Source organism: Petaurus breviceps, unplaced genomic scaffold, assembly GCF_028583685.1.
Source record: "Petaurus breviceps papuanus isolate PSGF00001 unplaced genomic scaffold, PetGlider_PUasm1.0 37, whole genome shotgun sequence".
Lineage (NCBI taxonomy): Eukaryota > Metazoa > Chordata > Mammalia > Diprotodontia > Petauridae > Petaurus > Petaurus breviceps.
The window spans coordinates 4,442,253-4,470,112 of record NW_027186296.1 but is presented as its reverse complement, the minus strand read 5'-3'; the positions used below and the strand labels follow the sequence as shown (position 1 = coordinate 4,470,112).

The 27,860-nt window shown below is 35.6% G+C and overlaps 1 protein-coding gene and 1 long non-coding RNA gene across 4 annotated transcripts in view; one reads left to right on the top strand and one right to left on the bottom strand.

The window, feature by feature from the left end:
• FMN1 (formin 1) overlaps positions 1–27,860 on the top strand; it is a 493,911-nt gene that overhangs the window by 95,485 nt on the left and 370,566 nt on the right. The gene's annotated exons all lie outside the window — the stretch shown is intronic.
• LOC138168807 (uncharacterized) lies at positions 5,441–26,623 on the bottom strand. The gene is made up of 2 exons (XR_011170215.1): positions 23,083–26,623; positions 5,441–22,888 (listed from the first exon to the last, which is right to left on the bottom strand). It is a non-coding gene; the product is annotated as an uncharacterized lncRNA (long non-coding RNA).

Sequence of the window (27,860 nt, the reverse complement as noted above, 5' to 3'; positions counted from 1 at the left end):
GTATCCCTTGGGCTGCAAATACAATGTGGTGCAGAAGATAGAATCCTAGACCTAGAATCAAGTTTTAGATTCAGATCTCAACTCAGTCACTCAATGTGTAACTGGGGCAAGTCACTTAATATTTCTAAGCCTAAGTTACTTCATCTAGAACAGGTCTATATAACATACAACTCACTGAAGGATTTTGGCGATTGGCAAAAAATGTAGGGTTGCCACCATGCACTCTTCTGTTTGCGTGCCAACCAACCATCACCAGTCTGTCTCTAGTCTAACCTATCTGTGATCCGAAGAAGTTTAGCCTATTTTAATTTTGGCTCAGTTGTGCAAGTCTGATGTAGAAAGTGGAAGTAATAATACCTTTAGTACCTTCCTCATAGGGCTGTTGTGAGGCTCAAATTACATACTATGTGCAAAGTGCTTTCCAGATTTTAAAACATCATATGAATCATTACATGTGAATATTTGTGTTGTATGAATGCCCATTGCTATTGTAGTATTATTGATAAAGTTAATAATAATAATAATCTAGGGACTCAATCCAGGGCTTCACCATGACTGAAACAATGTAATGGGAAGAATAAAATACCCCAAGTTGGACAGTGTCATTATAATGACCAGCATGACTTTTCAGAAGATATGAGAAAATTAGCCTTTGTAGAGGCAGGAGCTGAAGGATAGAGAATGCTACATATATTGTCAGACTCAAGACAGTGGTGAGTTTTGCTTTATTGTTTTCTTTTTTTTCCCTCTATCTTGTTAGAAAGGTTGACTGTCTGGATGGGAGAGGAGGGAAGGTACATGTGCAAATGAAAGTGATATAAAACTAAAACATTTTAATCTATTTTTTTAATCTAGGGACTTTGACATAAAACTTTACATGCACTAGCTCAATTTGGAATTTCAAAATTTTATAAGACTTTTGAAGAAACCTCAGCATAATTGTTCCTTTTGGGATATAAATCCCAAGAACTCTACTATATTTAGCTCTCAGTTGACATGCATATAAGTAGTAATTTACCCATATAGTCTTAAAATATAATACTGGCTTTTATACATGACTCATAAATGAAAATGACCCACCCTAAGTAAGATATGCACTCTTTTTTTTCTAGTTATAATTTTCATCCATTCATACTTTGGTGTCAGTGGCAACCAATGGCATGTCATGATGAGATGGCTGGTCAGGGGTCAGGAAAAGGAGTATGTCCCTGAGAAATACACTAGTAGATAATTTTAAGTTGAGTATCCAATTCATAGACCCAGTTTACTGAATTTATTTTCCAAGTTGTCATTGTTGTTGGCAGACAGAAGTAAATGGGGTTAAGTGACTTGCCCAGGTTCACACAGCTACTAAGTGTCTGAGGCTGGATTTGAACTCAGGTCTTTCTGACTCTTGGCCCAGTGCTTTATACACTTTATCTAGCTGGCCTGCCAGTAATTATATATATATATATATATATATATATATATATGTATATATGTATATATGTATATCATACTTAGAAGAGTTGTTGCAATCTGCTTTTCTGTTGTACACTAAGGACAATAGGACCTTTCCATTTTAATTGTAACTGAAATCTTCCATCTGTATTATGTCCTCCATTAGAATATGAAATCCTTGAGAGCCAGAGTGCCTAACTTTCCTATTTGTATTCTCTGTGCTTAGCACAATGCTTTGCACATAACACATTCTTAAAAAATGTTTTTCATTCTTATTTCAATATACATAGAATCTAGATCTATGAGTGACCTCAGAGGTCAGCAGAGGATAAGGGAAAAAACATTGGGTACATGAATTTAAATCCTTCCTCTGAGGCTAATTTTCTAGTGTGGCTTTGGGCAAACTAGTAACTAACCGCTATGGGCCTCAGTTTCTCATCTGTATAATGGGAATAACAATACCTATAAAATGAGAGAGTTGGAAAAGATGGCATCTTAAGTCCCTTTTATCTCCAATCTATGATCCAGGTAATTATATTGCAGAAAGAAAAAGCTCTTTGATTTTTATTGCATCTGTACGTTTTTAGTTTTTCCCCAGTTTACAGGATACTTTTCTAAGGCCTTGTGCACAACAAGGAAGGGTATATTCCCTGTCCTCTGGGATCTGAATACTTAATGTGCTTTAGGAGGAGTCTTCTATCTGCGTGACTCTGCTTCTGACTTATTCCTGGATATGGTCCCTGCTTAGAGCTCCTGTAATCTGCCTGGCAGCTGGCCTTTCTTGACATCATGAATGAAGTCATTCAGTGAGGTATTGAGATCTCTGCAGTTGGACAATGACTAGCCTTAGTGGGTTAATTGTCATCATCAAGCAATCATAGTCTTGACTTCTATTTGATGGTCCACTTTGTAGTTATGGGCCTACATATTGTATGAATGAATGAATGAATAAGAATATCATTTAAGTGCTTACCATGTGCCAGGAACTGTGCTGGCCCGAATAGATCAGAAACTAGTAGAATAGAAGGGCTAAATCATATGAATATATACAGATTTAGATATGTATACATACATATGCATATAAGTATATATACACATAAGTGGTGTAGTAGATAGTGTGCTAGGGCTAGAGTCAGGAAGATTTATCTTCTTGAGTTCAAATCTAGGCTCAGACACTTACTAGCTGTGTGACCCTGGGTGGGTCACTTAACCCTGTTTGCTTCAGTTTCCTCATCTATAAAATGTGCTGCAGAAGGAAATGACAATTCACTCAGTATCTGCCAAGAAAACCCTGAGTGGGGTCATGAAGAATCAAATGCAACTGAAAAACTCAACAACAACATATGTATATATTTTTATTCACCATACATATATATATATATATATATATCACAGTCTGATAATAAGTGCTTGAAAAATATTTGCAGGATGAACCCATTAAAAGAACAGTAGTTGAATATGTGGCAATCACTTAATATCCTAAGGCTTTATAGATACCAGAGCTTTAGAAGGCATTATTATGATAGAGTTCAAATTAAAACTCTGATGTCTGAAATAGGGTCTTCCTGTGGACTTTGCTGTCCTTCGGCTAGACATCCCTAGGGAAGCTTAAGTATATTATCTTTATTAGATTTCTGTATTAGCTAACAGTTACTACATTATGTTCTTATTCAGAAAAATAGTAATAAAAATGTTTCTTTGAACTTATTAGTAATATTTTCTTTATTTTTATTATAATAAACCTAGCACAACAGACATGAATAAACAGATAATCCTAATAAATATGGGAGAAATAATTCTCTAAGTCTCTAAATTCCAAACTATTTACATTCTGATTATATATTCAGGATGTTTCCAAGGTGTTGATCCAGTTAGCTTAAAATTGCTTCGAGAACTTAAAATTACACTAAGATTTTGGGGCATTCCTTGATATTTTACACACATACACTAATATGTGTGCATATACACATATACACACATATCCGTACGCACATGTGTGTGTATATTTTTACTTTGAACGATAGATTTTTGTGTCCCATTTTGAATCAAACTATGTACTACTTAAAGATACATTACCTTTAACACCATTAGGTGGCAGAGTGGTTAGATCACTGGGTCTGAAGTCAGAAAGACCTGAGTTCAGATACAGCCTGAAATTTTATAGCTGTGTGACCTGGGCAAGTGACTTAACCTCTGTTTACCTCAGCCTTCTCAACTTTCAAATGGGAATAATAACAGTACCTACCTTGCAAGGTTGTTGTGAGGATCAAACGAGATGATATTTGTAAAAGCTCTTAGAACAGTGCCTGACAATAGTAGGTGACATATTTTCTATTATGACTGTGGGTAATTTGTATTCCCTTCTTGTATTGATGATCTTATTTTGCATCATTTCGTACAGATTTTCCTATATATCTTTGTATTTTGTTATATTTTAAATTAAAGATATATATTATATTCCATTCACACATTCCTCAATAGCTAGGCATATAGTTTCCAGAGTCTTGCTATGAGTGAGATGAAATCTCCATAAACATATTTTGTACAAATAGAACACTTTATCCTTTTCAATTAATATCTTTAGGCAATTGTCTCAGCAATGAGATCACTGGGTTAAAGTCTATAATCAGTTTTATAACTCTGATATGTTGTCAGATTTTGCTCCAAACAGTTTTCACCATTTTACAGTCCCATAAGCAAAGAAATGGAGTACTTGTTTCCCAGCATTTTTATTTGTATGATCCCCATTTCAAGCTCTTAATGCTTTCTATTCCAAAGAAAGAATTTCTTAACACAGAAATCATTTGTCTGAACAAAAGAAAAGTCCCACCATAGATAAAACATGAAGTGAAACAGGGGAAATATAAACTAGTTTTCCTGGCTATCAGAAAGTATTTTTTTCCCTCTTTTTCTACAATTTCACATCTTTCTTCTGTGAATTATTCCTACAGATATAGCTTTTGAGCTTTAAAAACCTCATTTCCTTAAAGGTGAGCCATAAGAAGAGGATGAATCTAGAATGAGATTAATAGTAACTTTCTGAGCATGGTTTCTTCATTTACTGGGCTTTGGGGGAAGACACAGATTACTCTGTAGCTAACATATATCAGTGGCATAATTTCATTTGGTTCATGTATTTCAGATGCTATCTCCAATTCTATGGCAAGTTCATTTTGTTTGCTCCTTCCTGAGTTATCCCAAGCTCTTGGGATTCCCCCCTCCCCCGCCTTGGAATGCACATATTTTCCCCTGTCCATGACTGGATCAAACATCTGATGGATTAACATTGGAGGGCAAAGTGGCAATCAGTATGAAAGTTGTAGAAGTGGATGTGGACTCAGGAGGAGAATGTGTGAAATTTAGGATGAATGGCTGTTTGTGTCCTGTCTGTATTTACTAAGTCAGTGCATTTGTTTTGGCAAATGCTGTCTCTTTGGAGTCTCTTTGAAGTGACCATCTAATGAATCAAGAAAAGGGCGGTTAAGGCTCTCATAGTAAGAACATCAAAAGAGGAATGAGATATGTTACAGGCCAGGAGTCAAGGGCTATATGTTGACTTTTCCAAAGAATGAGGATGGAAGGGATTTGGATGACTGGGTGGGTTTCCTTTATCTCTTGACCTTTTTATCTCTTCATTAACCAACTCACTCTGCCACCTTATTTTCCTTAGAACTATTCATGCATTACTTAATATCATACCAATATTCCTGACCGAGAAAATGAAAGTTGTGTTTTATCCAAAGGAAAGATGTCATGAAGTAGTTTCACAATGTAATTTCTACTGGCTTAGAGCAGTGAAAGTGAAGTTATCACATAATATTGGAAACAGCAATGTTCTTGGCATAAATTTCAGGCCATAGTCTGAGTGCTTGTATCGGAAAATTTTTTAAAAAGCAGTTGGTAGGAGAAATATCACTAACTTTTAGGTTATTTTAAGAATTCACTTTAGGATCAATTTCCTCTATTGTAGAATTGTAATATTACATTCATTGCAATAAAATGGAATCAGGATGTTTTTATTTTATTTTCATATCTGTCTCGCACAAAATCAGCTCTCTGCTTTCCTTCTGTCTTCTGAGAAAGAAGCTGCTGAATTTCAAAGAGCCTAGGAGGCAAAATGAAAAAGAAAGAGGAAAAATAAAGGTCTTAAAACAATTCACAAATACATAACTTCTTCCCAGAAAATAGTTGATTGTTATTGGGTCATCCAAAAAAATGTCTAATTTCATGAAAATTTATGAAAGGTACATAAATTCTCTGCTATTTCTCATCACCACCCATAGGAGAAAACCAAAACACAACATATTGAACAAAATACTATTTTAGAAGATTATAAACTTGGATCCCTGCTTTTTGAAACCAGGTTTCTTAAGCTGGCATGCTTCTTGACTTTCCAATAGCCTTGTCAGCGTTTGTGAAGTTTGTCTTTGGTAATGTGCCCCCTTCAAAAAAATTCAGAGTCCATTAGCTAGGTTAGGAACATCAAACAGTGATATTTTCAATATCTTCTGAAAGTCTTACCTTTTTCTCCAAGTTGGTCATTGGGCAACTAAAGTTTTGAAGGTATCCTTAGGAGGTCAAGAAAAGGTGATGAAGATGATTACTAGCATGTTGGCTATATCACCTGTGGTGAGCTTATGGGAGAACACATGCATGGGCTGATATGGAAATTTAGAGTATCCATCATTTTAAGGAAAATCTACATTAATGAGATCATTTAGCAATGGAACAATCACAAAAGATAATTTCATAACCCTCTTCCTCGACATCTTCGTGTGTGTATGTATGTAACATATATCAAGGGTACAATTGGCACAACAGATATACCCTTTATTAAGTTGATCTGTTCGATATTATTTTGCAGTAATTTTGTTAGTAGAGTTACGTTTTAATGTATTAACAAAATACCCAGACACTTAGCCAATTGCTTGTTTATGATATTGTTTCCATGGCACTAACTCCCCTCTTTAGCATCTTTTATGGTATTTTTCAACCAACTAATGATATCTGAAAGGGTATGCATATGCTTTTTAAAGGAAAAAAAACATATGACTTTGTATTTGGCTGCCTATAGATGATTACTGTCAAGGAGATAAAGTTTTTTAGACCCTTCCTCTTATGATTTTTTTTCCTTCCCAACTTTTGATTTCATTAGTATCATGAAGTCCTAGGGAGAGTTATTTAGGACACCAAGAGGTTAGGTGACTTCTCCAGGGTCACACAGCCCAGTATGCCCCAGAGGCCTTCCTTGAACCCAGATCTTCACTCAGAGGCAAGATTAGTGTCCACTTTGCCATTCTACCTTGCTGTGTGATACCCTGTCAGCTATAGTAACACTGTTAATTTGCACCCAAGGCATTCCTGTTTTTGTTTAATTTTTCTTTATGAATCCCCCTACTTCCCCCAGTTAATTTGTTGTATTCCTGATCCCATGTCAGATTAGAGAACCAGTTATAATTAAATTAGCTGGAAGACATTACTGAAAGATTGGTGCCAGTTGTTTGCAATAATTTTATTTTAGTTTCCCACAGCTGACTCAGTCTTTAATGGTCTGAGTAGCCTGGGCACATTTCAAGTTTTAATTGTGCTGAGTCTCCTGTGATCGGCATTTGCATGACCTCACACTAGGGGGTTTGCTGATTTCTTTTAGAATATTCTGGAGCTTCATCATTAGTGAGTATCAACTGGAAATTCAAATGAAGGGTAAGAATGGAAATTGTTTGGTTTTCCAAGCATTCTCAGTGAATCACTACTTTGCCTCACGCTGCTGTTATAAAAGATAAACCTGGATATTGTGTTTAAAATGTAAATTTATATGCATATTAACAAAATAAATATAGTGATAACTCACTCGCCCTTGAGATACTTGTCAACTTAATAAAATGAGATCAAATATGTTCTTCTATTCAGAGGTAATTATTGAATGTAATTTATCTCTGTGTAATTCTTCAGAAGTACTGCACCAAGACGTTCCCTTTGTAATCTAAATCAGAACTCGTTAAATGGAATTGTCTTAGGATATTTGTTCACACTGTTCCTTACCTGGAAACCCCCTTCCCCCCTCTTTATTTTTCATTTAGGAGTCAGCTTAAATGTCAACTCCTTTGCAGATCTTTCGCCATCCCCTCCCTCTTCATCCTCCTAAGTCAAAAAAGTTTCCTTCCTAGTAGGTTGAATGACACTTGTATAACTCTCTTATGTGGCTATGTATTTTCTATTTTGTATTATACTTAATTTTTTGGCTATATGTTTATTTTCTATACTAGATTACAAATTTTATAAGAGAATGAACCATGTCTTGGACATTTCTGTATTGTCTTCCAAAATTTAGCACTGTGCTGCATAATAATGTTCTACAGTGAATTGTTGAATTGAGTTTTTTTGGTAAATAGTTGAATTAGTGTTAACAATAACTAAAAGAGTGTTTTACAAAGCATGAAAGTCCATTTTCCCATCTGAGCCTCACAACCACCTAAAGATGTCAGATTGTAGATTTTAGAGCTCTAACGGACTTCAGAGGCCACTGAATCTAATGCCTTTATTTTACGTATAGGGAAACTGAAACCCAAGGAGATTAAGGGGCACGTCCAGGGCCACACAGTCTGAAGTGAAATTTGAACCGAGGTCTTTCTGACTCCAAGATCAGTGTTGTGTCTACTATACCATACTGAAAGCATGATTATTACTGTTGAATAGGGAACTGGACCTCAAAGAAATTATATGACTTTTTGTTAAGTAAGAGAGCCAGGCACACAATTCACAAATAGCCGAGATGGGAATTAAACCCAGTCAGCATAGTAGCATAGAAAGAGCACTAGGGGGGCGGCCAGGTAGCACAGTGAGTAAGATCATCGGCTCCAGTGTCAGGATGACCTGGGGATCGAATCCGGGCTCAGACACTTAGCAGCCACCCAGAAACACCTGGCCATGTAACCTTGAGCAAGTTACTTAACCCCAATTGCTTTAAAAAAAAAAAAGAGCATTAGGTTTTGAGTGACAGGATATGGATTTTAATTCTAGCAATACTTCTGAGTAGCTCTGAGAGTTACTTAGCTGATCTATCTGTTTCACCTTAAAGTGAGAAGGCTGGAAAATATAGTTTCCTCCACTCTCCTTTTAGCTCTAAATCCTGTGATTTCTTCCTGATGAAGATTTAGGTAATTCCACTTAATACACAAGGAAGGAGAGAAACTGAAATAATTTGCATTGATATTTTAGTGAGAGAAAGCATCAGTTTTCCTCCCAGATTGGTATTGGGAAACCAATCCTTAAAGACAAGAAAGATGTTATTGGTATAGAAACAATAATACACCCAGAAAGCTTTCCCTAGTAAATCAGCAGCATTTTCTAATTCACTTTTGTGATACCTGATGAAGCTGAATGATGGCAGACATCACATAGATTTGGGTTGCCCTAACATAACAGGTGATTGTTAACTCTCTTCTTCATTTTGTGCTGTATCAGCTTAGCTCCCTAGAAGGATGTTGTTAAATTTCTTTTTTTTCTCCCAGAAAAATTATGTTCCTTCATCGCAGTTTTCCCCCATGATTGAAGTTAAATACTATTCATCCAGTTCCATTTTTTTCCAAGTTCATTTATGACAGCTTGATCCAGTTACAAGAAACTAAGTCAGTGCTAATGAATAGGGGAATGACTGAACAAAGTGTGGCATATGAATATAATGAAATACTATGTTGCTATGAGAATTGATAAAAAGGACAGTTTCAGAGAAACCAGGGAAGACTTGTAGAAACTGCTGCATGGTGAACTGAACAGAACCAGGAGAATAATTCACAACAGCAATATTGTAAAAACAACTTTGAAAGTTATATCAATGCTGATCAATTCAGTGTCCAGCCATGATTCCAGACAAATAATGATGAAGTATACTATTCATCTCCTGATAGAATATACTGCATGAAATATGAGGTGTATTTTTAAAACATGGCCACTATGGGAATTTGTCTTGTTTAACTAGACAAATTTGTTACAATGTTTTTATTAATCTTTTTCTTTTTCAGTTGTGAGGGGTGGGGTGGGAGAAAGAAAAACTCAATTTCTGTTCACTGAAAAACTATAATTTCAAAGTGGTTTGGGTCTATGGGTAAGAATATGAAAAAGTAAAGATTTAATGGAAAAGGTAGCATCTAATGTAGATAATAAACATAAAATAATTGCAAATTAAGAGATACAGAAAATTGGAGGAGAAATAAACTGAAAATCAAAACGACTGTAGAAACAAGAAAGCTTGATTCCTTGAAAAAACTAATGAAATTGAACAACTAATTTAAAGGAAGAGGGACCACAGAATCTACTACTAGGCATATACCACTTAGATTTCATTAATAAGAAGAAAGTACTCATATACACTAAAGTATTCTTAGCAGCATGTACTTTTTTTAGTGGTAGCCAAAAATAAATAAATGAATGAATGGATAGATAGATGAATAAATAGATAAATAAATAAAACAAAGCAGGTTCCCCTTGATTGGGGAATGGCTAAACGAATTGTACTACATGAATATAATGGAATATTACCATGTTGTAAGAAATGAAAAATATGATAAATATAAAGAAGTATGGAAAGGTTGATATCTAATGATAATTAAAGAACCACATATATGTATATGTACATATATTGGCAGCTAGATGATGCAGTGGATAGAGTACCAGGCCTGGAGTCAGAAAGACTTATCTTCTACCTTAGGCCAAATCTAGACTCAGACACTTATTTGCTAGCTGTGTGACCCTGGGCAAGTCACTTAACACTGTTTACCTCAATTTCCTTATCTATAAAATGGACTGGAGAAGGAAATGGCAAACCATCCTAGTAGCTTTGTCAAGAAAACCCCCAATGGGGTCATGAAGAGTTGGATGCAACTGAAAAATGACTGAACAACCAATATGTGTATATGTATACACACACAAAATCACTGTAACAATGTAAATGGAAAGAACAGGGACAAATTAATTTTTAAAATGAATGTTGCAAAATTACAAAGAAAAATCATGTTCCCAAAGAAGAGATATGAGAAAACACCCTCGCCTCACTAGGTTGCATAACTTTTCATACTTTTAGATACATCGATTGGTTTTGCTGATTTGATTTTATTTCTTCTTCCACTTTATCTTTTTATTTCTTTAAAAATATAATTTTGTATATGGGATGGTTTTCTGGGAGAAGAGGAGAGAAATGTTAGAAAAAATTCGGATGTAAAAAAACTTTTTAAATCAATAAAATTTTGTCTTTTTAAAAATTTTATCTATTATATAAAACAAATATTTATTGAAAAATGAAATGTAAAGAAGTCTGAGTCAGTTTAATTCATCAAGCATTTATTAAGCACCTACTATATGCAAGGTACTTTGCTGGGTTCTAGAAATGCAAAGACAAAAATGAACAGTTTCTTGTTGTTTCTGCCTCCATAACATATCTCACATATGGCCCCTTCTCTCTATTCTCATAGCTGCCACCTCAGTTCAGATCCTTAAAATCTCTTCCCTCAGATATGATAATATGATAGATCCCTGATTGGTTTCCCTGTTTCAAGTCTCTCCCCATTCTGGTCCATCCCCCATAATGTTGTTTCAGTAATTTTCCTTAAGCACATATCACTCCCCTACTCAATAAAATTTCATGGCTCCTTATTGCTTTTATAATCAAATATAAACTCCTTTGCTTAGCTTTAAAAATTCCTTACAATTTTGCCCCAATTTATCTTTTCAGCCTCATTGGACATAACTTCTCCTCCTACACTTTGCAATTCAGCCAAACTGGTCTTCTCTTTGTCTCTCATATGTGACACTCCATCTCCGGCCTTGTACATTTGATCCTGTGCAATGGACCATACTCCATTGCTGCAATGGTATTGTAATGTGTGTGCTCTGGTCCTCTCTTCCAGAGACAGACTACACACACCCCTTTAGGGTTTTAGGTTACTCTTATGATTTAGGGTGGCTTTTTCTCTACTACTACTGCCTCAAGTTCCCCCTACTAGCTCTGTTCCTCTTCCCCCTACCATTAGGCACCAGGAACTAGTACCCCAGTTACATTTAACTGTCCAGTATTGATTCACTTTTACAAAGGGATATTTACTTTATTGTATAAACATTTTCTCCAATACCTCAAAGCTTAACTGTTGTAACAAAGCATTAGTCCCACAAAGGGGAAGTCCAGAGGTTTCATTGCTGTCAGATAATTTTCATATTACATAGCTGCTACTGGGCTGAGGTGCTCCCAAAGGTCATTCCCAGAAATTGTTCCTTATTCCTCAGGGTATTGATGCTGTGATGGCTGTCAAACCAAGCCTGGACTCCAAATCCTTTATTCCTGTTCACTTAGTCTACTGATCTTTTGAAGGTTGGCATGGTTTCTACCCAGAGATCATGATTTAAAGCGTCATTCAATAAGGCAAAAAAGAATGAGAGAAAAGAAAAGGCAACTGAAGCTATTCCTGATCCCCTCAGCTGCTAGAGCCTTCTTTTCCAAGTCACCTTATATATAATCACTTTGTGCTTATTCTCTTTATCTTTATTCTGAATATGCTTAAATATGCATTTGTCCCCCTCAAAATATGTTTCTTAAGAATAGGGATTGTTTCATTCATTGTCTTTGTAGCCTCAGAATCTACCATAGTGCCTGACACATAATAGTGTTTGATAAATGTGTGTCATTTGAGTAATCATTCTGGATAGAAGAAGCTTATTCATAAGGATACAATTTTCCAAATATTTGACAGCCAAGCCAACAAATAGCAGAAGCATCCCTGTCAAATGCAAGTGTTCATGTGTTGAGTATTCATAATATACAGCTTTTTAGAGACCTGAATGTAAAGCATTCCTGCTCATTAACTCTGTCTTGTTTCTACCTTAACATTCTACCTGATAATCCAACTTCATTTGTAAGGTTTTGATTCATGGCAGTTCTTTATGCTCTTTTTAGGGATCTGAGAAGTCACTCAATACCACAAGGTTCATTTGAAAATGTGGAAGGGAATGTTACGATTATCCACTGTCATGCAATTTCTCTTTCAAGCTAGGGATTTAATTTTGAAATGTCCAAAACACATGCCTTTTCCTAATGCTCACAGGAGCTCAATGACAACCAGATTTGGATATGTAACAGCTATTCACTTAAAGAAAAATCTTTAGGCATTTGTCACTACAGTTAATGCCTGTGTTGAGTTTGTGTTGGGAGAACTTTCCTTCATTAACTGACAACATCAGTGGGATTGCATTTTGCTGATTGATTAGTATTCAGTGAGGAATTAAATTCTGCACCAGGCTTCATGTCAGGATTTACAAAGAGCTAAAAATAGATTGCAGAATCACAAAGTAGGAAATGTTAGCATACATTAATGACTTTTTTTTTTTTACCTTTCTCAGAGTGAAAAGTGAAGTACTTGCCAAATTGGGTGTTGGGGAGTAAGCTGATTTGCTGAAGACAGTAAAAATAGCATTATATTTCTTTGATTAGGATCTCTAAGAGAGAAAATTCTGGGTAATATGGCAAAAGAAAAGAGACTTACCTTTGCTGTCTTGTTTTGCTTATTCAAAGCAAAGCAGCAGCCTTTTCATTCAATAGGGTTTAGAGCTAAAAAGAAGTCAGCATGACTTTGAAGGCAGGAGATCTGTATTTGAATCCTACTTCAGGTGCTTAGTATAGTCATGGAAAACATCATTTAATCTCTCAGAGTCTCACTTTCCTTCTTCATCTGAAAATGGGGATAATATTCATACCCTCCATCTCAAGGGTACCTCACAGCATCATTTATATATATAAGTTATTATTACCCTATAATGGGAGCTAGTAGATTCTGAAGTTTTATCTAGAATATCTCAATGTTCGTTGCCACCACTGCATACCTCTTTCTGGTATTTACCAATAATTCTCAGGAAGCAGAGTCCCCTCTTTAGACCTTTTAATGATTTGGGCACATGAAAATTTTCTGTTTCTTCACTGAAGGTTGGGAATTCCTGAACTAATCCAAGTCTCTCCTTTTAAAGGTGAGGAACCTAAGCCCCAGAAAGTTTAAATAACTTACTGTAGTTAGTGACAGACTTGGTATCCTGATTCCAGGGTTTATGTCCTTTCTTTCTTATTTTTAAGCAATCATTTATTTGCTTTCCCTCTTATATACACCTCAAATTGGTGGATAAAATCCCAATATCTGTAACAAATACCATAGTCAAGTGAAACAAATTCTCTCATTGACTTTGTCCAAAAATAAATGTTTTATTCTGTACCTAAGTTCTCATTCTCCACCTCTCTATCAGGAGGTGGATAACATGCTTCACTATTGGTCCTCCAGGATTGTGGTTGGTCATTGTACTGATCATAACTCTTATCTTTTTGAAGTTGTTTCCACCATAAAATATCACCCTATACATATTCTTATTGCCTTTGCCTTCCTTCATCTTCTTTATCCTTCTCCATTCGCCTTTCATCTCCAAGCCGCAGAATTTAACTTCTAGAATTTTGGTACCTTTTTGCTACCAAAAGATGTCATTGAAGAAGGAAGATTACTAGGTAAGGAACATTAGCATGTGAAGTAGGCATCCTGTTTTATCATCTCTTTTATTCATTATAAGAATCAGTAAATCCTAGAACTAAGATACCACAAAGACTAGTTGGGAAAGATGAGCCAAAAAAAGAATAAAAGCAAATAAGTATCTACTTGTCATTATGCCTTCTTTTAGATAATAAAAAATTTCAAAATAGAGGATTAGGCCTCTAAACCATCAAATTAATAAGATTATAGGTCTAGAAAGAGACGTTGGACATTGTCTAGTCTAATAGTCTTTACAGATGAGGAAACAGGGTCAAAGAGGCCATGTGACTTGCCAAGGTCACAAAATTCAAAACTGGATCTGTAGAATGACATTTGTCATATATTCTTTGTGAAAAAGAGGGCTTTCTGACCTCCATTGCTAAGATCATCTCTTAAACTATGGTTATATTGGACAGGAAACACATGAGACATTGGGAAAAGGAACATAGTATTTGGTGACTTCACATATAATTAATTGACTTTAGTATTTAGCTTCATATTTGGCATAGTTGGTTGGTTGGTTGTTGTTCTTAATTCTCAAAGAGGACCAAAATTACATCACTATGTTGGGGAACAATGTGTGTAATTGTGGCTGATTAGACAAATACAAGCTCAGAAGGCTCTATAGGTACAGATAGTCCATATAAACATCTGGAGTGGAAATGTCTCTAAATTTGTTCGTAGTATTATAGAATCAATAGAATGTTAGAAGTAGAAGGGATGTAAGGATTAAGGGATGTTAATTCAATCCCCTCATTTAACAGATAAGGAAATGTCATTCCCATGTGGTGATGTTATTTGTTGGAACTTGAATCCAGGCCTTCTGGCTTTATTATGCCACACAGAAAAAACATTGTCTTAAGTACTTGAAGCATGGATGTCTAAATTTCAGATTTTGCACTCTGTGGTAATCCAGAATTGGTGACTCATAAACTTCCAAGACTTCATCCTTCTCACTCCCTCTTCCAGGGCCATCTAGACCTCTTGTGGAGGAATGGGATCCACCAATAGTGAAACTTTGGTTATCACTTTATAGAATCATAGCACCCAAAATCTAGACCTGAAAGGGACTTGAGTCACCTGGTCCAGCCCCCTCATTTAACAGATGAAGAAACTGAAATCCAGGGAGATGAAGCAACTTGTCCAAGTTCATACAATAAATACAAGCTACCAGAGTTAAACTTAAATCATCTGCTTCTGAAATGGCAGCTGTGATGCAGTGATTGGGGAACTGGTTTCAAAACCAAGAAGACCAAATTCAAGTCATACCTCTAAGCACATATTAACCTATGACCTTAGCCAAGTCACTTAAGCTCTAAGTGCTTTATGTAATACTTGGAGATTAAGTTGCAAAGGGGCAAACTTCATAAAAGTTTCCTCACCTGTGAGTTCTCCATACCAATGAAATCACAGGGCAGTATCTCTTGTATTCATTAACTCCAGTTACAAGTTATAAAGTTCACCTCCTCCTTATAAAAAAAAAATTATGGACTTAAACATCAACAGACATTTCAAAGTACAAGGAATGATTTAAGAAGAGGATTGTGTATGCAATTGTAAACTATTATACACCCATTTTTTTTGTTTTTGTTGTTTATTTTTTGAGGGGGGAAGGCAAGGCAATTGGGCTTAAGTGGTGACACATCTAGTGTCAAGTGTCTGAGGCCAGATTTGAACTGAGGTCCTTCTTATTCCAGGATCAGTGCTCTATTTACTGTGCCACCTAGCTGCCCCCTATTCACCCATTTTTTAAAGTGTCTATTGAATTTAACTTGATACTATCAAAACTGCCCTGATTTTCTGTGTCCCATCCTGGACTTCTTTTAATTTAAAGAATTAAAAAAATTTGTCAACACCATTTTATTTGCATTACTATATTTGCTCTTTTATGCCCCCTCAATAACTTCCCTCCCATAAAAAAAGCCTTTCCTTGTAACAAGTATGATCAAGCAAAACAAATTTACACACGGACCATATCTGAAAACGTATGCCTCATTCCACACCTTTCTGTTCAGAGGTGGGAAAAATGCTTCATCATTGACCTTCTGGAGTCATGATTGGTTGTTGTATCGATTAGTATTCTTGTATCTTTTAAAGTTGTTTGGCTCTATATTATTATGGTAGTCCTATAACTTGTTCTTCTCCTTCTTCTCACTTTGCTCTGAGTTCATAAAACTCTTCCCAGCCTGCTTTGCATCAGTCTCTCTCATCATTTCTTATGGTGGAATACTATTTCATCACATTAATATTCTATAGTTTGTTCAACCACTTCCCAATTTATGGGCACCCTCTTTATTTCCCATTCTTTGCTACAACAAAAGAGATGAGTATTCGGTGGATGAACATTTTAAAAGCACCTACTGTGTACCAGGTGCTACAAAGAAAGGTATAAGACAGTTTCTATCCTCAACAAGCTCACAATCTAATGAAAGGCAAACATATAAAAAGGAACAGAAAGTCCAGGAGGTGGGGAAAGGGAGGGTTACCCAGGCACAGAGGCATGTGTGATAATCATGCATCCAGGGAGAGAAATGATCTGAAGAATTATGAGTTTCTGAGTTGATTTAATCTTATAGAATGATGTGGTTTTTTTGTTTTGGGTTTTTTTTTTTGCTATTAAGTCCAGAAAATTAGCTCAAATAGGAAATGACAAGGGGTAGGAAACTAGAAAGAAAATTCTCTGGCAGCCATCTTTAAATACAGGAGGATAAGGGAAAAGCTCCCAGATTTCCACCTCCCATTTTCTTCAACCAGAGAGCACAATCTTAGGGGCACAGGGTGCTGAGGAGGTATGAGTTTCTGAGTTGATTTGATCTTGCAGAATGTTGCATTCATGTATTAGATTTTCCCTCTTCTTTGACCTCTTTAGGGTAAATGCTTATTAATGATATCACTGGCTCAAAGAGTGTGTATGCAGCTTAGTGACTTTTTAAAACTTTTTTTAGTGACTGTGTTATAGAAGCATATTTTAAAATGTCTCTTTTTAGATTATCTCAAAACATAAAGAAAAAATATTAATCAAGTCTAAAACTCTTTCCAGACTTTTCCCTTTAGGAAGGTGGGTACAAAAGCTATTCTTAGAATGCCAAAACCTTCTTTAGGCAAATGGATTAAGAGTGATAGCCAAACTTAATTCTGATCTAGGTAAAATCATTGCCTTCTCCACCCATGAAGTGTTTGGTGCTAGGGTTCACCCAAGGGAAGTGCCCATTCCCACTGAAAGGCAATGTGCCTTCTTTGCCTGGAATTCAAATTAGATTCTTGATATAGACTTCTGGCAGGAGTCTCATTGATTCCTGGAGGGGAGTGACCTGGAAGGACTAGGATAGTGATTTGCTTACTCAGATATTCTTAATGATAACACAGAACTGTAATATTACATATTGAGATTTTCTTCTTTGAGATTCCTGTAAATATTACCTAAAATTGTCTTGGGGAAATAAGTCATGTTAGAGGGAAAGGGAACCTTTAGACATCTCTCTGTCCAAGGTAGAAATGCTTGGATATTTGCTTAAAGTTTAATTAAAATTTCTTCTGGAAAACACCAGTACAGTAGCAACTTTTTTTTCTTTGACAGTGGGTATATTTCTAATTGATTTCCAGAACTGTTGAACTTTCTCAGCTCCACCAATAGTGTATTAGTGCCTTTATTACTGTATGACTCTGAGACTCAGCTTCTACTTGAAATCCTAGAATATTCAAGTTGTAAGATACTTCAGAGATCATTTAGTTCAATTCCATCATATTACAAATGAGGACAATTACTTAATTTGCAGTCTGTTCCCCGTTTGGGGCATCTGCCCTCCTTGAGGACAGTGACCACATTTCTCTAATGGTTGTGCATTTTCTGCGGAAAGAAGCTGAGGAGGAAGGATATAAAGTACCGGTTAATGGAAATTCTCATTGACAATGGCCAACTCTGGCCCCATCTACCTTGTTTTCTACTCTGGAACACTCTTGTGAGTGACTGGGCTTTCAGCAAGTCCAGCCAAGTAGGAAGACAATGTTTTAAAGTAGAAAGAACACTGGACTCAGCAGAACAGAGTTGTGGTTTTGGCTCTGCCACTGCATGACCTTGGGCAAGTCACAAGCTCTCTGGGCATTAGCTTCCTTTTGTCTAAGATGATCTGTCATAATGGATTATTAAGGTCCCTTCCAGATCTGTCTATTATCTATAAGAACTGCTATTAGTATTTTCATTTTGTTGCTTAGATGTACTGCTTTGGAAAGCATTGTTCAGAGATGTCTGTGAAAAGGCCAGCACTACGGTTGTTTGCTGAGGTGATTGGCTGGCTTCCTGGGAGTTGTTGCATTCTATGATGTGCATCCTATTTTAGGACTTGGGTAGAGGTTGGATCTGCTGCACTGACACACTCCTATGAATTCTGATGAGCTTGATGATTTTTCTCTTTAATTTCCTTCAACAAAAATGGTCACTAGCACAGTTTAACACTTGGCAAGCTTCATCAGTATATGGGGTGCTACCCTTACAAATTTCATAAAAGGAAAATATATACTATTACCAGAGTCTACTAAGGGATTCCTTGAAGAAGTCAGTTTTGAGGAGCAGTAAAAAAAAAAAGAGGGAGAAGTAGGAAGCATGATTTACTGGTTATCTTAACCTGGAACAATGGCAAAAAAGAAATGAACAAAGGAAAAGGACTAAGAAAAAGGACCACATTAAGCAGTGGGAAGTCATGATAGCTTCAAACTGCACCAAAACTACTGAAACACCCTGTATAACCTAATAATAAGGACAAGAAACTCTTTAGATAGAAGTGCTTCTATCTAAACGAGATAGAAGCACTTCTGTTTTAAAAAGGAATCTTAGTATTTCAGTTTTTAAAGGAACCTCAGTGGCTATCTGGTTTAGTGAGGGGGAGGAGATTTGAGAAAAGGTCATTGGGGAAAACTCATTTACCTTCACAGGTCTCAGTTCTCTCAGCAGTTAATTAAGACACCTCTGTCTCATGGAAATTGTGGGAATGAGTAAGAAAATACATAAAAGCGAATTTAACTTTCTGAAAGAATGATTTATGATTTCAGGGTTTCATTATCAATTGTAACCCAGTAACTTCACAAAATATTTGACTTGTGTATAAATACATGCGATTATGACTATATGAAAGAAGAACTAACAAATTAATGAATCAGGAGTTTGTGTGTACTTTATGAAAGAATTATTTGAGTTTAAAAATACCTTTTTTCTTGAGTCTAGTAGTTCTTTGCTATTAAATAAGATATATTCATGCATATAGAACTTTGGACTGGGAGTCAGAAAAATCTGGGCTCTTCTATCTCTTGTACTTTGACCTCAGTCTCCTCATGTACAAAGTGAATGGGTTATAGTTGATGGCACAGTGTCTGGCACATAAAAATACTCAATAAATTCTTATGATTAATTTATAATTCTGTAATCACATTCTAGAATTGGAAGACACTTCTGAAATGATCTGGTCCACCCCCAGCCAATGAATATTCCTTCCCCTAAAACCTCTCTGAAAAAAAGTATTCAAGACTTTGCTTAAACATTTCCAGTCACAGAGAGCTTCACTACATTGTGAATCAGTTTATTCCATTTTTGGACAACTTATTGTTAGGGAGTTATTGCTCAATTAAACCCTAAGTTGCTTCCCTATAACTTTTTGCCCATTGATTCTTATTCTCCCTTCCAAAATCAGTTAACTAGCATCTATTAAGTATTACTATGTGCCAAGCATTGTGCCAAGTGTTAAAGATACAAAAAAAGGTGGTAAAAAACAAATAGTTCCTCCTCTGAGGAGCTTACAGTATAATGGAGGAGACAACATGCAAATGACTATGTAATATATATACATACATACACACATATCAAGAAAAGGAGAGAGAGAGACTGAAAGACAGAGAGGAAAGAGAGGAGAGAAGAGAGAAAAGAGAGAGAAAGAGAGAGAGAGGGAGGGAGGGAGAGAACATTCCAGGAATGGAAGACAGCCAGTGAAAATACCTGGATCAGAAGATGGGCTATCATATAGAAGAACAAATATACCCCTGCCCCAGGATCAAAGAGTACATGAAAGGGAATAAGGCAAAAAAGACTAGAAAGGTAGGCAGGGACCAAGTTATGAAGGGCTTTTGAAAGCCAAACAGAGGAATTTATATTTGATCCTGGAAGTAATAGGGGGCCACAAAATTTAAATCCCTCACATGACAGCTCTTCAAACATTTGAAGGTCACATCTTGAATTCTTTATGTCAGGAGTTCTTAACTTGAGGTCCATGAACTTAAAAAAAAATTCTTTTTGATAATTTTATTTCAGTACAATTGGCTTCATTTATAATTCTTTGTATTGTGTTTTATACATTTTAAAGATTTTATTCTGAACAAGGAGCTTATAAAAGAAAAAGGTTAATAACCTTTTGCTGTAAGCTAAATATCTTTTATCAGTTACTTTAACTGATCCTCACAATATGTATTTGTACATCTCTTTGTCATCTTGGTCACTTCTAACTTAGACATGCTAATCTTTAACTTACAAAATCTCTTCTAGGTTTAAATTCAAGCTAAGTCCATATTAGTGCTAGTAATGAATCATCTGAAATAGTCTCCTTATTTGAATTCATCCTGCATATTTCCAGTGAGCTGGAACCAATGACCATATTTTATTTAATTATAACTTTGAATAGTCTGAATCTAAATGCATGTGACCACTTCAAGTGATTCATTATTCTTACTATTTGGGATCTAGCTATATTCTGTATTTGGTATTAAAAAAATATTTAAGCTCTTGGAAATTTTAGCTCTTCATTTGTAGGTTCACTTTAATACAAATTATTAAGTGGAACAGAAGCAAGACACTAATAGTGACATTTATTTCATTTAAATAACTACTGGAAGTATTCTTCAAAAAGTGGAGGACCTTGATACATCTTTTTAACTTACCTTGGTAGTTTCATCTCTTAAAAGGTACAAGTGACCAGGAGAACCTTTGTGGTACTTAACTCAGAGCTACCAGGAAGGCTGAGACTGGTAGATCTGTTGAACTCAGGAGTTTTTGTCTTATAATGGGCTAAGTAGATCAGGTGTCTATATTAAGTCTGGTACCGATATGCAGAGTCTCTGGGAATAGGGGGGTGGGGCTCCCAGGCTCTCAAAGGAAGGGAAAAGAAACCCAAGTCATAAATAGAGCTGGTCAAAGCTTCAATAAAGATCAGTACTGAGATTGGGCCCATGGATGGCTGTAGTACCAATGCAATATTTACAGCACTGACTGTAAATATTCCCTCATGGTGCTTGATCACAAAATATAGCAGTCTCTCTATATAAAAGACAGAAGCAAAACATTTATTCAGACACCAGAAAAACCAAATCCCCAAACCCATAAGCTGATTCCATCATAGTAGCAAAGAAGTTAATAAGCCATAAAAACACAGAGAGCCACAGCATCCTTTAGCCTTCCCACAAACCAATACAAGATCAATATCTACTAACAAACTTGATTAACTCCTTGCCTGAGCATCCTCTCTCTCCATTACAATGGCCACTATATTTTCAGCCTGGATTGAATAGGGATACTAAATCTCAAAGAGAAAGAAAAGAGGAGAGGAAAGGGCTGGAAAGGAGATGAGGAAGAAGAGGAAAGGAGAATAGAGGAGAGGTGAGGGGAAGGGAAGGGAGAAAAGGCAAGGAGAAGGGAGGAGAAAAGAAGACTTAACCCTACTGCTACTTCTAAATTTTCTTATAATAGTCTATCAAAATTATTAAATATGTATTATTTCATATAACAGTATTCAGCAATTTTGTTGTTATTCAGTCATTCAGTCAAGTTTTACTCTTTGTGACACCATTTACTATACAGGACACCAGGCCCTTCTATCCTCCCTTGTGTCTTGAAGTCTGTCCCAAGTTTATGTTTGTTGCTCCCATGATACCATATATCCATCTCATCCTCTATTGTCCCCTTTCCTTTTACCTTTAATCTTTCCCAACATCAGGGTCTTTTCAATGAGTCCCATCTTATTATGTGGCCAAAGTATTTAAGCTTCAGTATTTGACTTTTCAATGAATAGCCTGAATTAATTTCTTTAAGTATTGACTGATTTGATCTCCTTTCTATCCAAAGAACTCTCAAAAGTCTTCTCCAGCACCACAATTCAAAAGTGTCAATTCTGTGGTGCTTAGCTTTCTTTATAGTACAGCTCTCATAGCCATATATTGCTATTAGAAAAACTATAGCTTTGACTATATGGACCTTTGTCAGCAAGTTGGCGTCTCCACTTTTTAGCATGTTGTTCAAATTTGCCATAGTTTTCTTTCTAAGAAGCAAGCATTTTTTAAATTTCATGATCAGCATCGCCATCTACAGTGATCTTTGAACCCAAGAATATAAAATCTGACACTACTTCCATTGCTTCTCCCTTTATTTCCCAGGAAGTGATAGGACCAGTGGCCAAGATTTTAGTGGTCTTTTTTATGTTAAACTTCAAGCCAGCTTTTACACTCTCCTCTTTCACCTTCATCAAGAGACTTATTAACTACTTTTCATTGTCACCAGAGTGATTTCATCTGCATTTCTGAGATTATTGATATTTCTCCTGGCAATCTTAATTCTGTCTTTTGATTCATCCAGTCTGAAACATTTTGTTAAACTATTTGAAGGGAGTGAGAATTTTAAACCCTTCTTTCTTTCCACAAGATAGAAATCTCTTTTTTTGGATTCAACTCAACATTATTTTCCCTCATGCCTTCACCAGCACCTATCTATTTCCCCCTAAAAATCCCCAAATCATATTTTCAAAGAATGTTTCCCAAGTATAATCCATTTCCCAACAGAAAAAGCAAACTCCTCATGGTCATTGGCCCAAAGATTTCATTACCTTTGTTCTCCAGTGTTATAGGCAGAGTATCCTTCTCCCAGGAGCCTGAAATCAATGAAATAACAAAGACCTTCTCAAATTGCTCAAATTGAAGAAAACCCCATAGTCTAAGAGAGGAACCAAGCAAGAAGGCTTGATAGTCAGAGGAGAGGGGAGGGGAAGCAAAGAGAGGAGATGAAAGGAAAACAAAGGCAGGGGAGGAGAAGAGGAATTTGTTGAAGAAAAAAAGTGACAGAAACCTTAGGAGGAAGACTGTCTTCTTAAGAGTTCTTCAGAATCAGTGAAAGGTGTGGTAAGCATAATTAGATATGTAACCTAGACCTTATGAGAGCAAATTTTAAAAGCTTTTATGTAAAAGTAATTGTGATCATGAAGAGCAGTAGTGTCAAATTCAAATAGAAACATGTGGCATGGCATATTGTCTTATAAAATCACACATTAACATTATCTATGTTGTATTATAACTTTATTTTGTTAAACATTTCCCAATTACATTTTAATCTGGTCAGGCAGAACTCAGGAGTTTTGCAGCCTACCTACCAAATTAGACACTTCTTAGACCTAAAAAAGAATTTGACTCAAGAGGGTTAGACTGATCTAGAACATGAATTTTTTACTATATAATTAAATGATCTAAATTAGGAAGAAAAGAGCAAGGTATCTAGGGAAAAAGAAGTGCACAGGCAGCTCTCAAATGAGCTCATATTTCTAAAGGGAATATAAAAAGTTGGAAGGAGGAAGCATATCACCAAGGGGGCATCTGAGAATAATATTATCTCATATTTACAGTGCCTGAACTAAGTAGTTCCAAAATGAATTGGGGCTTGTGAAGAATATTAAAGACAACAAAAATGGTCTTTTTGGTATCACCACAACAGGAAGAACAAGTCTTGTTGTTTGAGGACAATGGTATTGTGTGAACAGATGACAGAAAAATTCAGAGAGACTCAACTTCACTTTCTTTTTCTGTCCTCACTATCAAAGAAGTTTCTCTTGCAATTGAAAATGGTACCACATAAAAATAAGTTGGAGAGAGCAAAAGACTGACGACTGGTGCACCTATAAGAACCCAACTACTTTAAAGGAATTCATATTTCTTGATCCTTTAATTCCAATATAACAAGACAATGTGATCAGGAAACTCTGTTGATCATCTTTGGGAAATCATGAAGAAGGAGAGAACTACCAGAAAGCTGGTGATGAATTGTCTAGATTTTCAGAGAGATTAAAGAAGGCTGCTAGAAACTATGGACCAGTAACCTTGATATTGGATATCAGAAAAATTTTAGAATGGAATATTAAATAGATGATTAGTGAGTATTTATAAAAGAGGGGGTTAGTCATTTGGATCTATAATTTGTTCCTAAAGAACAAATACCAAACTAACAATTTTATTTTTGTCAGCATTATTAATATAATAAGATGATGAGCATATTATAGACACTGATGTATATTAATTTCAGTACAGTGTTTGCCAATAACTTTCTTGTAGAAAAGAGAGTGAAAATGGTGATTTGATATTTTGGTTACAACAGATCTCTAGTTGGTTAACTAGATATTCCCTCAAAACTGTTGATTAATGTATTGATAATCTAATTAGAGATTCCTAGTTAAATGCATGGAATTGTACTTGGTCCTGACCTTTTTAACTTTTTTTTTTATCACTGACTTAGAAAAGACATCAAGAGTATTGATACTAAATTTGCATATGGCACAAAGCTAGGAGAGAAGCAACATAAATAAAAATCAACTAATACAACACAAAATTCAAAAAATTCTCAGTATGCTAGAATAAATAGGAATGGGGTAAGAACTGGACCTGTAATTTATTTGGCATAGGGAACTCCCAGGTAAGGACAGTCCTTGTGTCAGTAGATGTCAGCACCTTCTCTGCAACTTAAGAGTATTACCTAGAACCTGAGTGGTTACGTGAGTGACCCTGAATCATAGCCCATATGTGTCAGAAGCAGGACATGAATTCAAGTTCTCCTAGCTTTGAGTTCAACTTTCTCATCATTATATCATGTTGCCTCCAATGAGGCTAGAACAATAAATCAGTTTAATAAGGATGAATTAAAGTCCAAGATGTTAAAAAAAAAAACCCTACATATTTTCCACATGGAAGAGATATGGCTTGACAGTAATTCCCTCAAAAAAGACAAAAAAAATTATCTCATTAGGAGCCAGTAATGTGACATGGTTGCTAAAAAATATCTGCATCATCTTAGGCTACAACATAGTACCTAGATCAAGGAAATTGATAGCCTTATTGTAAACTACACTAGTTAGATCATCTGGAACTTTGTGGCTAGTTGTAAACACTATAATAGGCACATAAAATTTTTAAAAATGTGATTAGGATATTGAAGGGACTAGAAGCCATGTCACATGAAGAATGGTTGAATAAACTAGAAATGTTTAGCCTGGAGAATAAAATGTTTCACTTTGTGCTAAGGGAGGAGGGAAGGAGGGAACACAGTCTTTCTCTTAAAATACTTGGAAATCTGTGATGTGAAAGATAGATTAGATTTATTTTACATGACTTCAAAAGGATCGATGAACCAAGGCAAAAATAAGGAGGTAAATTTTAGACCAATAAAGGGCAATACCTTCTAAGGATTATGGCTGTTCTAAGGATTAGGAAGGTGTTATTTTGAGAAATTGTGATCTCCAATCAATGAAAATTCTCAAGTTATGGCTGGACAAAGGTCTCCAGAGATGTTAGAAGGGAAAATAATGCATTAGGGGTTAGGGGGAGCTAAGTAAGCTGTTTTTACTTCTAATTCTAATTTCCTCAAAATCCTAAAATGCAGAAGTCTAGATAGGAGGCTTCAATCTTCCTTCCTTTCTTTTCTTTTCTTTTCCTTCCTTCCTTCCTTCCTTCCTTCCTTCCTTTCTTCCTTCCTTAATGCTTTCTTCTTCCATACTGTAGACATTAACAAAATTTTGCCTTTTTCTGTACCATTTATACTTAAACTATAATACCAGATTCAGATGTATAAAAAGTACCTTCTGCAGATTTAATATATTTCTCTATTGCTCTCAGCAATTTGAGGGGCAGTGTTGAGATTTCCCACTTAAGTATAAATCTAATCAGACAGTGGTAATTTTATCTCCTTTCTGTAATCAATCCTTATCTCTATGGAAGGAACATATTAGCCAAACATTTCTCCCAAAACTCATATTTTTAGAGTACTGCTCCTCCACTCACAATCCCTGTCATTTTCCTCTCTTGCTTCTTGTGGTAGAGATTTAGGGTGGTAAGATGGACATAGAGACAGACAGTATCTCAAAATGTGTCTTTCTAGCTAATTCAGTGACATTAAGTGATAGCTGCAAGGTAATGCAGGTTGTGATTGTTCTCTAAAAATGACAAATAGAAAAAACTATCCATTACTGTGCTGTCTTTCTAGGTATAGATATGAATATTTACATGCGTATACAGAGTCTGCATGAGTACTTAACACTGTCACTTTCCATTAAGCACACATCTAGATTGCTGTCTCCTTTGCTTGTAAGTACAAATTTTAAATCACCTAAGGAAAGCAACCTGTCTGTGTCTAACATATCATTCGTGATATTCACACTTGAGAAAACTTCACCTTGTTGGATTTATTTTAACTTGAGCCTGATGGATGGCCTTGGGAGCTGTAGCACTTTGAAATTCATGAGAGGAATTCAAATTGAAGAGTTTTTCCCACCTCATTTTGAAAGGCATGACCAATTTATCACTGCTGCCAAGGAGAGGATTTTGGTTGATGTAAAATGAGAGAGGTAGGCCTGATAGGCACTAGAATTTTGTTTTGGGGAAATAGTTGTAAACCTGGGTCCATGAATTTTTTTAAGGAAAAAATTTTGATGACTGTTTTATTATAATTGGTTTCCTTTACAATCTTCTGTGTATTTTATTTTTGTATATTTAAAAACATTATTCTGGAAGACATCCATAGGCTTCACTAGACAGCCAAAAGTGTCCATGATGTAAAAAAAAGCTAACAAACTCTCTTTTAGTGGGAGTTTTGCCCATATCTGATTGTGTAGTATATGGAAATCTACTTGACCTTGGAAATGGGAATTTCTTTGATGATGAAAAATCAATTGGTAAATGAGATTAGGTTGTGATATTTAATAGATGTGGAGATCCTTGGTATGAATTAGGAAATCTGTTATAAACATGTCTTGGGTTAAGTTTTAAAGCTCTGGACTTCACTCTGAGTGTTTTCATTACAATTGACACAAATTTCAGTTATGATACTTTGCTGGGATTGGTTATACCTTATTACAGGAATGGAATTTGTTTGGGTTTAGGATTTTCAGACCGTGTAAGGGGGAGAGAAACATGAAATTTTAGAGATACCAGTTGTATGTAGGCACTGCTGCCATCACTAGATGGGTTCTTGACCACTCCTTTCTGTGCGGCCACTGTTTTTTATAATTTCCAGTGGAAATCCCAGTCTGATGTTTTAGGTTAGCGACAGCAAATGCAGTTCACCATTTGAATGCATTGGGAAGGCCCAGACTTTCAGAGTGGTCCTAAGGTAAGTCACACCATTATTACTGTGTCTGTGATATGTTGCATTAACAGGGCTCAGTTGTAGGATTAACCTTTTGTGTGTACATGTGCATTTGAATGATGTCTCTGAGAAACTAAAATAAGTGATAAAGAAAAGTACAGAAAGTGAAGATAATAAAGGGACTCATTTTAGTCACAAGAAAGAGATGGACAAATGATAAATTTAGTGATTTAAAAAAATAACCATCTACCGTGTCAAATGAAAGTTTTATTCCCCCAAAATCTGTTTTATACAATATCCTGAATGATTTTGAGTGTAATTTTAATAGAATATATTTACTTTATTTTATTTTATTATTAAAATTAATCATGAAAAGAAAGTATAACCACTTGCTACATATAAATACACATATTCATAGCAGGGAAAAACTTTTTTGCTAGATTTGCTTTATATATTCAAATGAAGAATGTGTCCTGTGTTCTAACCTGCATCATCAGATCAAT